This window comes from Haliotis asinina, chromosome 9 (assembly GCF_037392515.1).
Source record: "Haliotis asinina isolate JCU_RB_2024 chromosome 9, JCU_Hal_asi_v2, whole genome shotgun sequence".
Lineage (NCBI taxonomy): Eukaryota > Metazoa > Mollusca > Gastropoda > Lepetellida > Haliotidae > Haliotis > Haliotis asinina.
Window position 1 is genome coordinate 3,873,657 of NC_090288.1, and position 13,850 is coordinate 3,887,506.

A 13,850-nucleotide genomic window follows, 5' to 3' on the forward strand; every position below is an offset into this window, starting at 1 on the left:
CATCTAACATTTAACCACCAGCAATCTGTGGGGTGATCATGAGAGCCTCGTTGTTCCCGAGGTTGATGGACGATTGTCTGAACACATGGCAAAGAAAAGACGCAACGGTAATAGTATCTGTGTTTTTGGCCACGGGGTCGGAACTTTGTCCGAGTATCTTACACACCAAATGGATAGGTGGAGAGATGCAGTTGACAGGAATCATTGAATACTAACATGACGTAATTCAAGTTCGGATGAAGCTGTTTCTACGAGCAATCATTTGAATTCACATGTATTGCAGAGATTAACCTTTCTTTCCATATGAAACGTCAGTGCAAAAATACCTTGTTTTGACTACACGCCAAGATAGATTATTTGTAGTGTAAAGAACCCATTCGTTGTGAAAATCATACGAATGAATGACGCTGTCACTACCGCTAGCGCCTGCCATTGACACCATTTGCTAAGTGTAAGAACAGGTAATCCCAAAACAATCTGGTGATCAAGACATAAAAGTACCCTTGAGACAGATTGTTGCTAACCATGCTTGATAACAGTGAATTACCTGAATGTAACATTTCATCTTTGTAACTATATTACAGTCAATGTTTGCTGAATCTTAAGTCTTTTTAAAAAGATGGGTAAGTTCTGAAATGTTCGAGTCATTTTCAATTCACGAACTCTCTGAAACAATTCGCCATTTACAAAATGAAAGAAGGTTTCATGCATTTATTTGACAGACTGGTTCAGCTAGCTCATACAGAACATAAGAATTGTGGGGAGATTGAATGCTTGCCATTAAAACGGATTAAAGAATGGGATTTCTCGTTAACATTAACTGTCATGCCAGTTCACCGAAACAGAACAACATATACCGACAAACAACCATTGGGGTGCACATACAATGCTGTACATGATCAGATAAAAAGTGAAAATGGTATTTCAGTTAAATGCGATTTGTTTAATATAACGTATTTACGGTTTGTTATTCAAATCTGCCATATGGCCAGAAGATAAAAATTGTGGAGAGATTGAATGCTTGCCATTAAAACGGATTAAAGAATCATGTGATTTCTCGTTAACATTAATTGCCATGCCAGTTCACCGAAACAGAACAATATATACCGACAAACAACCACTGAGGTGCACATACAATGCTGTATATGATCAGATAAAAAGTGAAAATGGTATTTCATTTAAATGCGATTTGTTTGATATAAAGAATTTATGGTTTGTCATTCAGATCTCGAAATCAGTTCAAAAACTGCTTGCTCGCGTTTGAGTGATGCCATATGTCCAATTTCATGGGTTCCGCCTTGCATGGATGCTTGTGTTGGTTGTAGGAATGAATAAAAGTTCCTTCAGCGCTACCAGATCAGTTCTGATTATGTATCAAACCTTATTAATTTTACATTTCTATCCTTTGAAAGTTGAACTAAACTTAATTTTGGCCTTGACTCACAATAACTCTTTACATCTTTATGTTATGTTCACATTTTCTACGAAAACGCAAACCTCCATAATCAGTAGTTTGAGATATTTCCAGATGCATTGTCATGTATCTCATGTATACGAACACATCTAATCGCAACTTTATCAACGTCCTGATCATTTCTAAATCGTATACGTAATGTGTTGGAAACGCAGATAAATATAACAAAATTACAATAGCACTGAAATTACAATAGCACTAAGAGACGACTAAATGAATCATTCATGGTGATTCACTGAAGGCGTGGGGAATTGCTCATAATATCGACCACTCGTTTGTCTCATTAAGGATCGACTACTGTCAGAGTGCTTTTTTGAAAAACTCACTTTATAGTATTACACATTCTGACATTTGAAACAAACAAGAAAACAAACGTAAATCTCAATTAATATCTTGCATTTATGTTACCCGAACAAGGTAAACAGGGAAAACATATTGCTAAAAGTGGCATAATAATAACATCCACAAATCCTAAATGCTCACTTACAGCTACACATGAATTAAATGTCATGGTCAGCACAGGAACCAGAGCCTTTCCCTTTCAATACCCCTGGGACATGACACGGAGTGTCTGTGGCCGCCCACCACAAGGGTGGCTGAACTGATCAAGGTGCTGCAAAGCGAGAGGCACATCCTCATGTTGCTGAGCCAGTTATACGCAGTATGTGTCTTCGAGCGAATGAAATGTTTTTTTGCAGCACGAGCACGTCTTTAGATCTTAGTGCGTAATAGCGGAATATATATAAACATTGATATTAAATAACACATCTTAATATTTTGGAAATTTTAAGATATTTCTCAGTGCCCCTTACGTTTTGGAATAGGATTCGTCCAAATTATTCTCCTCTCAGAAATTTCGTCTGATTATAAAAATTGTTCCGTCGTCTTCGTTTAAACAATGCTCAGAGCTCCCCACAACCAAACACCCACTCACGGAAACTTGTGTCACTTTTGTCTCAGAGTGTTTAGCTTGACTTTATGAGGCCAATATAGCTAATGGAATTTTTTGGTATAATTTCCTTCTGATCTGTATCAATTTCCCCTACATTATCTCTGACGCTGTAAATGATACATTGTTACACTGAAAATATGATCATTTCCGCTTCGCCATTTTGGCACGAACTGATCAATGCAGAACCAGCTAAGTGGACGAAATTCTTGAATTCGTGTCATTTTACAGTGATGTAAGGGGTTGAGTGGAAGCTATGTTTCCAAAACGATGTTGATGACGTCTCCCATCCAGCTGCCACGGTTTGCGATGTCTTCGTGTAATGGAGGAATCATGTACATTGTTGCAGGCTTTATCTCATGAGAGGGTTATCTCCGTTAGAAGGATTAAGGGGATGTCACCACAGTGAGCAAGAATCCGCTTACACCAAACCGCCGAAACTACGCAAGTGTAGTTTTAGCAATGTTCTGGCTATATGGGGAAGATATGTGAATAATCAAATCAGGACCAGACAAACCAGTGATCAAATGCTCGAGCATCGAACCACGCAACTGGGATACGATTACACGTGTCAACCAACTCCGCGTCCGTGCATCCGTATTTTGTCCCAAGCATACCTCATAAACTATTTGTGATAACTTAACCAAACTTGGTTCAAATGTCAAAGATTTTCCCTGAGTTACACCCAAATATATGCATTATAATTATTATGTTTTGCGGTTTCCATGGAAACATGACTGTGACTGATGAGGATATCATCATGTCCGTAGCAGAGCTTCCAAACTAGCGTCATCAAACATAATGATTATGTCAAGCATCCTCGCCTTTTGGAGATTAGACACAGATATGAATTTTCTGTTTTGCGGTTTTCATGGAAACATGAGGATCTTATCTTGTCCGAAGCAGATCTCCCAAATTTTAGCTTTATTAAACTTGGTACCCATGTTCTCCATGTTCACCATGATCCCTAGATGTGCCTTTTGGGGGTTACACCAGTGTGTGAATTTTGTTGTGTGATTTCCACACGTTTGACTTTGACAGAAATTGGCTGTGGTCTTTTCCGGAGCAGAACTTTAAAACTGTTCACTATATCTTCAGCAAACTTAACCAACCAACAGATATAGGTCTGGTGGTACAGTGGTGCTTTAGGTAGGTTTTGATATCTGAATTTTTTTTTTTTTTGCATTTCCATTGCAAAGTTTGACCTCGACCTGATCTGGTGGTAGTGTTCTTTTCTGGAGCATGACTGTAAATCTTTATAATACTCACCTTCCATGATAATTAGTAGACATATTCATGAAGAGTAGTTTGCCTTTGCGGTGGATATTGGTGACTTTTGTCTTCTTGTATTACTAGTATTTGGGGCGGGGAAACTGACAATACCATCACACATAGTCTCACTGTGTAACAAGGCTACCATACCAGGAGTTAGTGAGTTTGGCTTTTACGCCAATGTTAACATAATTCCACCAATGTCACGGTGGGGAACCCCAGCAATGGGTTTCACACACTGTGTGTCTGTGTGTGTGCGCGCGCGCGCGCGCACGTGGTGAATCGAACCCTGGTCTTAAGAGTGACGAACGAACACCTTAACCTCTAGACTATCCCATTGCTTCATCCTATCAGTGATAGATGGGTGAGTTTAGTTTTACGCCGCACTCAGCAATATTCCAGCTATATGGCGGCGGTCTGTAAATAATCGAATTTGGACCAGACAATCCAGTGATCAACAACATGAGCATCAATCTCCGCATGTGGGAACCGATGACATGTGTCAACCAAGTCAGCGAACCTGACCACGTTAGTCGCCTCTTACGACATGCATAGTCGCATTTTATGGCAAGCATGGGTTGCTGAAGGCCTATTCTACGTACCCCGGGACCTTCACGGGTATCAGTGATAGAGACTAACAGTCCTTGCTTACTTCCTTTATTCATTCAGTCCAGTCTTATGTCCGTTTCATAACTTCGCTTTGTGTGACCCGACTGGGAATACGACACAGATCTTCCGCTCTTCGTCCCTGTGGACCACCACAGTGATGCAGATGTATTAAAAATGAGGTTTTGTAATTGTTTGATACAACAATGGATGATTTAAAACACATTTAACACTAAATAACATACATGAACGCAAAATTCTTGAACCCTTTCACTTTGAAAAGACATCGAGAGAGAATTGAACGTCACGTCATCAGTGTTCTAGTCCTATCACGAGGACATAATATACTAAACAGTACAAGAAACGCAACTCTGTAATTTTGTCAGGTTCATAAATAGGAGACATAAATACAAACCCTTACTTTAAAGAGATTTCATGTTTGCAACTTGCGTTTCTTTTGCTGTTCAGTATATATACTATACGCGCAAAATCTAATAAAAGCGACAAATCTCCACACTGGTTTACTGAGGTCTCATCAGTGTTAAACTGTAATGAGTGCGGTGAAGAAATGATCTATCTCCAGCAGCTCAGTGTTATGGTATGGTCTCCAGACCGCGTGGCATGTTCTTCGCAATATATATATGTATGTGTGTGTGTGTGTGTGTGTGTGTGTGTGTGTGTGTGTGTGTGTGTGTGTGTGTGTGTGTGTGTGTGTGTGTGTGTGTGTGTGTGTGTGTGTGTGACAAACAATGTTGGAAATCCCCAGTGAACCAGAAAACAGAACAAAGACAACTTTAAAATATTCAGATATTATATTATTTAGCAACGAGAGAACACGTTATACAAAGTCACAAGTCGATTTCACAATACAGATTTCAAATACAATACAAATGCGGCAAAATCTAAGGCAATGGGTCACAAAATATATAGTATAGCAAACTCATCAAAGTCTTAGTGTGAGATAGAACAGTCGTGCAGAATGAAGACAGTTTCAGCGTTGCAGCGTTGGCAGAGATTGATGATAACTGCAATCGCCAACACTGTAGAATGCCCTCGAAAGAATGTCTCCCGGAAGTAAACAAACAGTCAAGGGCAGATAATTCCCGGAAAATCTGAATCCTAAAATACGAAATGCGACCATATATATATATATCCACCATATATATTATTCAAAACACTAAACATTGTGACCCAATTATTATTACTTAATTAATAACAAAATATACAGAAAATACACACTCGTAACAATATTCATGGTTGTTATTGCACGCAAATTCACAACAAGGAATGGTTTTAATTGCTAACTTGATAGCTTATTTTCCCAAATATAAATATGTGCGAAACTTAAATTGATCTCAGTCAGAACCCATTAACCACGATGGTCCAGATGAGCCTTTATGCAGAATAAAAGTGTACCGGCTTCCGGACAAAAGCATTTTCCTTGGCTCAAGCTGGTCAAGTGCTAAAGAAGAACGATTCCTTATAAATAATTCCAAATGCTGATATGCTGCAACTTTAACGACCGGATGTATGGCATCTCCAATTACCCTTCCTAACGGAATAGCAGAACATTCCACCCCCGTCCACATAAAACACTTTCTAACACTAAACCCCAAGGAAACAAAGTCGATGGCTGGTATCAATTGATCTAGTGTGTCTCGACTAGAAATGTATCATATTTGAGAGGAGAATTTGCTAAGCGTCCGAATGGCTAAACATCCGTGAGAGTGAGTGAGTCTGCAAACTCGACGATGGTTTGTCGACAAAAACGCGGCACTCTTGAAACTTCATTACTCGTGGACATAAACAAACAGGTTTGGGTTTCATAAAATGATTTGTTGAAGTGACGAGACTGTTATAAACACAGCACTGGATAAGGATCCATAGTGAGGAGGATATAGAATGTTGTAAGGCCAACGAGACATTAAAACAATCCAAAGCAAACGACTTTCCAATCGAAATAGACATTCATATCGCTTCTTATGGCTTTTGTGGTGCTAAAGTTCTGAACATGGACTGTTAATTTTACAGACAGGCGTGACAAGAAGAGTAATGTTATTACTCGGAGAAACGTTGCTTTTCAAAAGCTTGTCTAAGCATTACCATTCAGCTGAGATTTAGCTGTTGGGAAGTAATCTCTTTAAAGCGGCAACATATAAGACCTTTAGGGCAACTTTCAAGAGACTCTCTGGTCACTTGTTGGGTATTGTCAGATTTGTGATGTCGTTACCTGTTCTGACGTGTGATCCGTGAAACTCCGGGATAGAATAGGTCTGCAGCTACTCCTGCTTGTCACAATAGGCGACAATGCTTTTCGAAAGGGGCGACTAACGGATGTCATCGGTTCTCAGTTGCGCAGACCGATGCTCATGCTGTTGACCACTGGTTTAAAGGCCGCCGCCAAATAACTGGAATATTCCTGAGTGTGACGTAAAACTAAACTCACTCACTCACACTGCTTTGACGTGTAACGCACGATCCTATGTTTGTTCAGGTGGGCAATTGACTTGCGTTTGCAAATGTTGCGTACGAGAAGAGAACGTGCTCGAACACGATGTATCATCCGTATTTCATACTGATTTAAATATATACTCACATTGTGTGAACCGTGCCCTCGCTTCAACGTTTGCTAGCAATGTGTTATGGGGGTAGAATGAACATATTTACGCCTCCCAACATGAAACTCACCGCGAATGACTTCCATGTCCCTCAAATTGTTCTTACACACGCAGCTCTTACACACTTCTTACTCTTGTATACATGTTTGGCTACAATAATGATGATGCGAAGATAAATTATAACTCCCTCACTTAGTTCAGTTTGTGTGTTTAAAGGACGTGGACTCTTTCATTACATCACATCCAGTCTAATCACGTCAACGGATCTACAATTGTTTGGCTGTATTCGTATAAACACATTCATTAGTGATTGAAGCCACTTGAGTCCAGCCACTTGAATCCAGCCATACAAGACATAGTGGACAAATGTCTTATGTGAGTGCATCACTTTGCCGGGTATCGACTTTAAAATCCTTTCGTTAGTCTACCAGTGTGTTCTCACCATATCCCCTGCCTAATTTCTGATGTTTCACCATTACAAGCCTTCAGACTCTGTTGTCTGTCTTTGCATATAAGTATGTATGGTATGAACGTGTCCCTTAGTGATCAGGAATTAGCGCTTTATAAATAACAGTATTATTATCAACGCCAAGACGGTTGTGTCAATGCCAGTCCTTCACAGACTATCGGATCGGACGGTCAGACTCGCTGACTTGGATGACACATGTGATCGTATCCCAGTTGCGGAGATCGACTAGCATGCCGTTAATCACTTGATTGTCTGGATTGTATTGCGAAATTACTTCAAACCTCTCTCTCTGTCTGTCTCTGTCTGTCTCTGTCTCTCTCTGTCTCTCTCTCTCTCTCTCTCTCTCTCTCTCTCTCTCTCTCTCCATTCTTCATGTGTATAATGAAAACTGTTTATTAGTTTCGTATATCAAGCCTGCAGAGTCGGAATTCTAATTCTGGATTATTTCGCAACAAGAGCAATCCCAGACAACAGAAGAAGTCTTGTCATTTTCGAGACATACCTTTATTAAATTGGGAAAGTATTTTCAGCAAGCCCCCCACTGAGTAATCAATAAACTGCCTCCTAAAACATCTACCTTGTCACCAGCTCAATGAGATTTCCGACAGAATAGATCTGGCTGTGTCATATACCTGTCAAAGGCACGGCTAAATGTTAACAGGAGTGCTTGAATTGTGTCTGAGCATGGATGGGACATATATACGTCCTTTCACTTTGTCATTAACTGAGAATGTTTGTGTCTGTCGCCTACAGTAAAAAGGCTCAACCACTGGATCATTGCGTGTGAGCATAAGATGCTTTGGACACAAATCACTGTGCCCCCTAAATGATATCTATGTCACTAGCTATCCTTTCCACCACCAGTCCCTGTCGGGTGTAACGGTCACGGTACATGCATTTCTTTAATGACAATTTAATAGTTTGACCACCCTATGATCATACGCCATTATGAACAACTGGCATTGTTCTTGGTGACAATGATTGTGACTGGTATTTCATAGAAAAAGCCCCGATTGGTCATGGAGAGAGGGGTAATGGTTGTCGAGGTGAATAAACAATGCCTATCAGATCAAAGCTGTGGATGAACTTTGCTTCCTGGTCGCCGTTTTCCGTTTTTGCAACAGTTGAAACAAACCTAGGAGATTTTGAATATGTATAACAATATATTGCTGATGAATTTTATGTCCAGTCTGACATATGTTTTATATGAAAGATTGAGCCTAATCAGGGATTCAAACCGGCCACGCGTGTTGAGGCAGCTAATCACCAGGACTTATCCGCAGCGATATAATCCACTGAGCCATGACCACTTCTACAACAAAGGAAGATTTCATGTCAGGATTGCTTGTGATGGACTGATACAGATAGTGCTGTAATAATGATAATCTTTGTGTGTACGTGTTTCACGTAGCCACCAAATTCTGAACATGAGCTTGTCGGTCGAATAACAATAACAGCAAAACAATCAACTTACTAAAGACTCTCTGACTTGTCATCGTATCACAGTTGGTTACTGAATTGTCGCGTCCAGACTCGATTGTTTCCAGATCGCCACCATATAGCTTGAAAATTGCTGAGTGCGGCGTCAAACAACAAACTAGCCACAAGCTAACCAACCAACGAATGGGTTGTTTATCGCAACCCAGAAACACTATTTATGTTTAAAACATACGAGATTACACATAGGAGAAAGTTACAATACATCATCACAAACTACAAACATGTTCACCCTCAAACAGTAGTCCGAATATCGCATGCTGACAAACCACATTTGACAATCAAAAATCCCTATTTCGAACAGTTTCTTGTGTGACATTCCGAATTAATGTCAAGGTACTTTGACAAAGAAAACGATGGCAGATGCGATTAATACTTGAAAGATGTCTTGTCAAACATGAAAAGAAAGGAAATCAGTCTTAATGTGATGAAACAGAGATCTTTCTCATGCACAGCTTTCAGTCGACGGGTTTCACGCCAGGCATGTCCCCTGCTCATGGGTTATATTGGCTGGAAATGACAGTTGCAAGTGGTTCTCATTATCAAGCAGTAAATGAGAAAGCTGTATTACTACAGAGTGGGCAAAAACGAATGTTTTTGTCCACACCCTGCCTTCTGCCTGTATTTTGCATAATATCGAGTTCTCCAATTCTACACAAGGTAAGCATGTGTGAGTATTCTTTACGTAAACTGCTTAGGTATAGCTCAGAAAAGAGTGACACTTTGAACTCGGCATGAAAAGTTGAAACAGTTTGACACCTCAGATTACCATGTTTGTGTATAACAATCTTTAACCCTACTCGTAAATTCAAACATAAAGGAATCCACATCACCAACACCTTGGCATTGTCACACTATTCCAAAAACCTAGAGAATACAATAAATACTAAATATGAGTAACCCAACATTCTCTACCAGCTGCATCTAAACCTGCTAACATGTTGTTACACTGTTGGGGGTACCTGTTTTGAGACATGTATAAGATAGGCAGGCACCCGTGGCAAGCCACCTCCTCGTGGTGGGTGCTGGGTAATGCCAACCCCGCGTATGGACCCGGGTCATCTAGTGTCCATAGCACCCCATTGCTGGTCGCAAGGAGCGACCGAATTGGGCAACCTGTTTGCCGTGGCTTCGTCCCGTGTCGGTGGACTGAACCCTTTGGCTCCTATTGCTCAACACACCACCTTGGCCCTTACTTCACATAGACAGGTGGTAGACCACGCTTTAGCGTAATTGAGACTCTGGATACGACACCATTGAAATTGATACCCTTTTGCGGTATTGTGGGTGAAGTAAAAAACATCAGACGCATGCGTTCAGGTGCTCTACTTGTTGAATGTAGTAAACGGCAGCAAGCCACGAACCTGATGGCGACTGAATCGTTTGTTAACATTCCTGTGTCGGTCTCAGCAAACACAACCTTGAATACCAGTAAAGGAATAGTGCGAGACCTTGATCACTTGTTTGCTGACATGACAAAATTCGATATCGTGTCAGAGATGAAGGATCAAGGAGTCACTTACGTTAAACGATTCACAACTCGTAGAAATAATGAAACCCTTCAAACAAACACATACCTGTTTTCCTTTTCGTGCCCTGTTGCTCCAGAATCAATAAAGGCTGGCTACTGCAACTACAATGTGAATACTTACATTCCTAATCCTTTAAGATGCTTTAAATGCCCAAGATACGGTCATGGTGTCAATACATGTAAATCATCTGTAACATGTGCTCACTGAAGTGAGAAAACTCAGACGACGGATGACTGCAACAATTGTGAAGGAAATCACTCATCTTTTTCTAAGAAGTGTCCCATTTGGAAACAGCAAATGGAAAATGGAGGTGTGCACTCTCTCGTTATACTAAAAATTGCACGTGGGTTTCGTGCACAAGCAACAAAACTAAGTTTTGGAAAACTTCGTTTGTAAAGCATGATTTTGAAATTTTGCATTTCTACACTATGTTTTCAGTGTCTGTGAAGAAAGGAAATGTCGTATTTTGCTTTATTCAAAATTAAACTTTTAATTTTAATCAACAATGTTAGGGGTCAAATTTCATTTTTTGGACGTGAGTGTATTTGGTCCATTTCTTAGGGTCGTCCAGAGAGGGTATCCAGTATCTCCTGTTCATTGTTTCTGCTCACACAGCAGTTGTAGATGAAGTGTCACTATCACGGGTCCACGGCTAAATGAAGCTAGATTGCCCTTATAGTATTTTATATAGAACTCCCCATGTGTTCCAAAAGGAGCAGAGTGTGGTTTCGATCCATGGTCCTCTGGATCATGAGCCCAGTGCCCTTCCACTGCGCCACTCTGCTGTACTTGCATCTGCTTTTGTTTTGTTAGGACATTTATATGAACCAATGACAACCAAATAGTCACAGATATATTCAGTCCATCTCCTAAACATGTAAATCCACATGACTACCCCAACGGGCCATCTCTTTCTGAGGTACTCCCACCAGGGTCAAATAGGGACAGTCTGGGGACCACTTTTCATGTTCACTCCAAGCATTATCCTCTATGTCCCAGTTCTTGAGAATGACATCATATTGAACACACTAAAAATCTGTTTTCATGAAGCCGTTTGCACCACTTCATTCAGAATGAGGTCGGGGGATGATTGTTCTGAAACAAAAGAATAAAAAACCAACATGAGTCAGTGACTCTGTAGCGGGCTTCACGCTCTCCATGCTTAGGGGGGTCTAAGACAGCTCTCTTAGTCTTAAGACTTGTAGACCTGAGACTTCTAGGCGACCTCTACACAGGTCAGAGTGTAACTCAGTAAGTAAACCGTACTTACGTGGAGCTATGAAGGGAGTCCCTTTTCCTGATGGGTGTCCCCTTTTCCTCCTCCTCCCTGTTTGGGGTTCCAGTGTCGACCACCTCTTCTACTCTCTGTATCGCTTGCGCGAGGCCAGAATAATTCTTCCTCAGGGTACCCCGGTGAGTAGATTCCATTTTCAACAGGGAGAGTGAGAGACCTGGATGTCGTCTGAGTATTCAGGAATGAAACTGATGCCTAATCCAAAATGAAAGGGGTTTTATATAGGTAAGACATGAAACCGGATGAAACCAGTTGATCTGTCTGTATGGTTGCAATGCGTCTGACCTAAAAATACACCCATGACTGTGAGGACCGCGCAGGTGTTTGATGAGGTCAGAACCAACATGGCGGATTTTTCTGCTATTTCACCATATATCCAACACAGAACATTATTTCCGTCGCCATCCTGTGGTGCACAATTTAAATAAATTCAAAATTTTAAATGGCTAAGCGCGACGTACGTTTAAACAGAATAAACGCCAATCTTGGTAAAATTATGTATCCAAAATAAATTAACGGTATGGATACATCGTAAAGAAAATAAAAGGTAAAGGTACTAAATCTAGTGTCCATCTTAAACATAGAGATCAATTACATACTGATGAATCAGATTTTGAGAAAAAAATGGGTGAAACATTTGCTAAGCACTCTTCCTCTTCTAATTATGTGCCTAAATTCCAGCAAATATAAAAAAACAACAAGAAAAGAAGCCTATCAATTTCAATTCAGATGATGGGGAAGATTATACTGAACTATTTTCTATTCATGAGCTCCACACTGATCTTGAACAAGCCCACGATACTGCTAGAGGGGCTGATGACATACATTATCAACTCCTAAAGCACTTACCAGAATCCAGTCTAGAAACTCTTTTAAATATTTTTGATGATATTTGGACATCGGGTAATTTTCCTCCCTCATGGCGTGATGCTATTATAGTACCGATACCTAAACCTGGACGTGATCATACGGACCCGTCCAATTATCGACCAATTTCATTAACTAGTTGTGTTTGCAAGACCATGGAACGTATGATAAATAATCGACTTGTTTGGTACTTGGAAACAAATAACCTTAGAACAAATATACAATGCAGTTTCCGTAAAAATAAAGTACTGTCGATCACTTCGTGCGTTTGGATTCATTTGTTAAAAACGCGCTAATTAGTAAACAACATGCTGTGTCTATCTTTTTTGATCTAGAAAAAGCATATGACACAACGTGGAAATATGGCATTTTAAGTGACTTACATGACTTAGGCTTGCGAGGTCGTTTGCCTCAATTTATAGCCAACTCTTTAACCCTCTGATCCTGGTGAAACAAAACGCATGCTAACTGCCAAGGGGGCCTGTCAGGCCCAGGTGCTAGTAAACTTAAAGTTTCAATCCAGTGTCTGCTGCCTAGGATGTCAGATGCGTTTGGCAATTCGTTTATTTGGAAAAGGAAGGACAATGAATGAATTCATGAGGATCGTTGAGAATAATGGGTAAGTATTTGCAATATTTTCACAAATTGGATAAGTTTATTAAGTTTCAAAATTTTACAGTTTATTGATCATAGACCTTTTAAACCAGTGATATTTAACTAAAAATGTGGGGTTTTTTTATAATGATATCTTTGGTTACAGAGACAAAGTTCCACAGGGTCTTTATCACATCCTCATGCATCATGGAACCAGCCGTCAGGAGGTTTATAGATATATGTATGGGCAGCTTGTGGTAGGTTTTGTTTTTCTTTTAGTTTCGTTTTGTTGTTACTTTAACATTCGCTCTAACCACATGTATAACATTACAATATATAGTTTACGTTCAAATTCTTTATTTAACATTTCAGAATGATTTACATGAAATTTACAATGTATATTTCAGCATGGTGGTAAGCTTGCGACTCCTGGGTCTACCCTAATCTACCCCCTCGAAATACGCAATGTTGTCCGACAACGTTTTGCCGATGCATCTTCAGGCCAATATGATGCCCACTATGACAAGAAAGATGATGTAAGTAGAGCGCATATGTAACTCTTTACAGCTCCGAATGATTAGTTTTGTAATGACTATAAACTCTAACTATGTCAGTATGCCAGTTATTGGATTTTATGAAAGCTATGTTATTTTGCAGTGCATCAGGCTGACCATCAAA

The 13,850-nt window shown here is 40.1% G+C and overlaps 1 long non-coding RNA gene across 1 annotated transcript; it reads left to right on the forward strand.

The window, feature by feature from the left end:
- The first annotated feature begins 13,101 nt into the window (after positions 1-13,101).
- Positions 13,102-13,648, forward strand: LOC137295671 (uncharacterized). Its single transcript, XR_010957590.1, has 3 exons — positions 13,102-13,197; positions 13,339-13,429; positions 13,580-13,648. It is a non-coding gene; the product is annotated as an uncharacterized lncRNA (long non-coding RNA).
- The last annotated feature ends 202 nt before the right edge of the window (positions 13,649-13,850 follow it).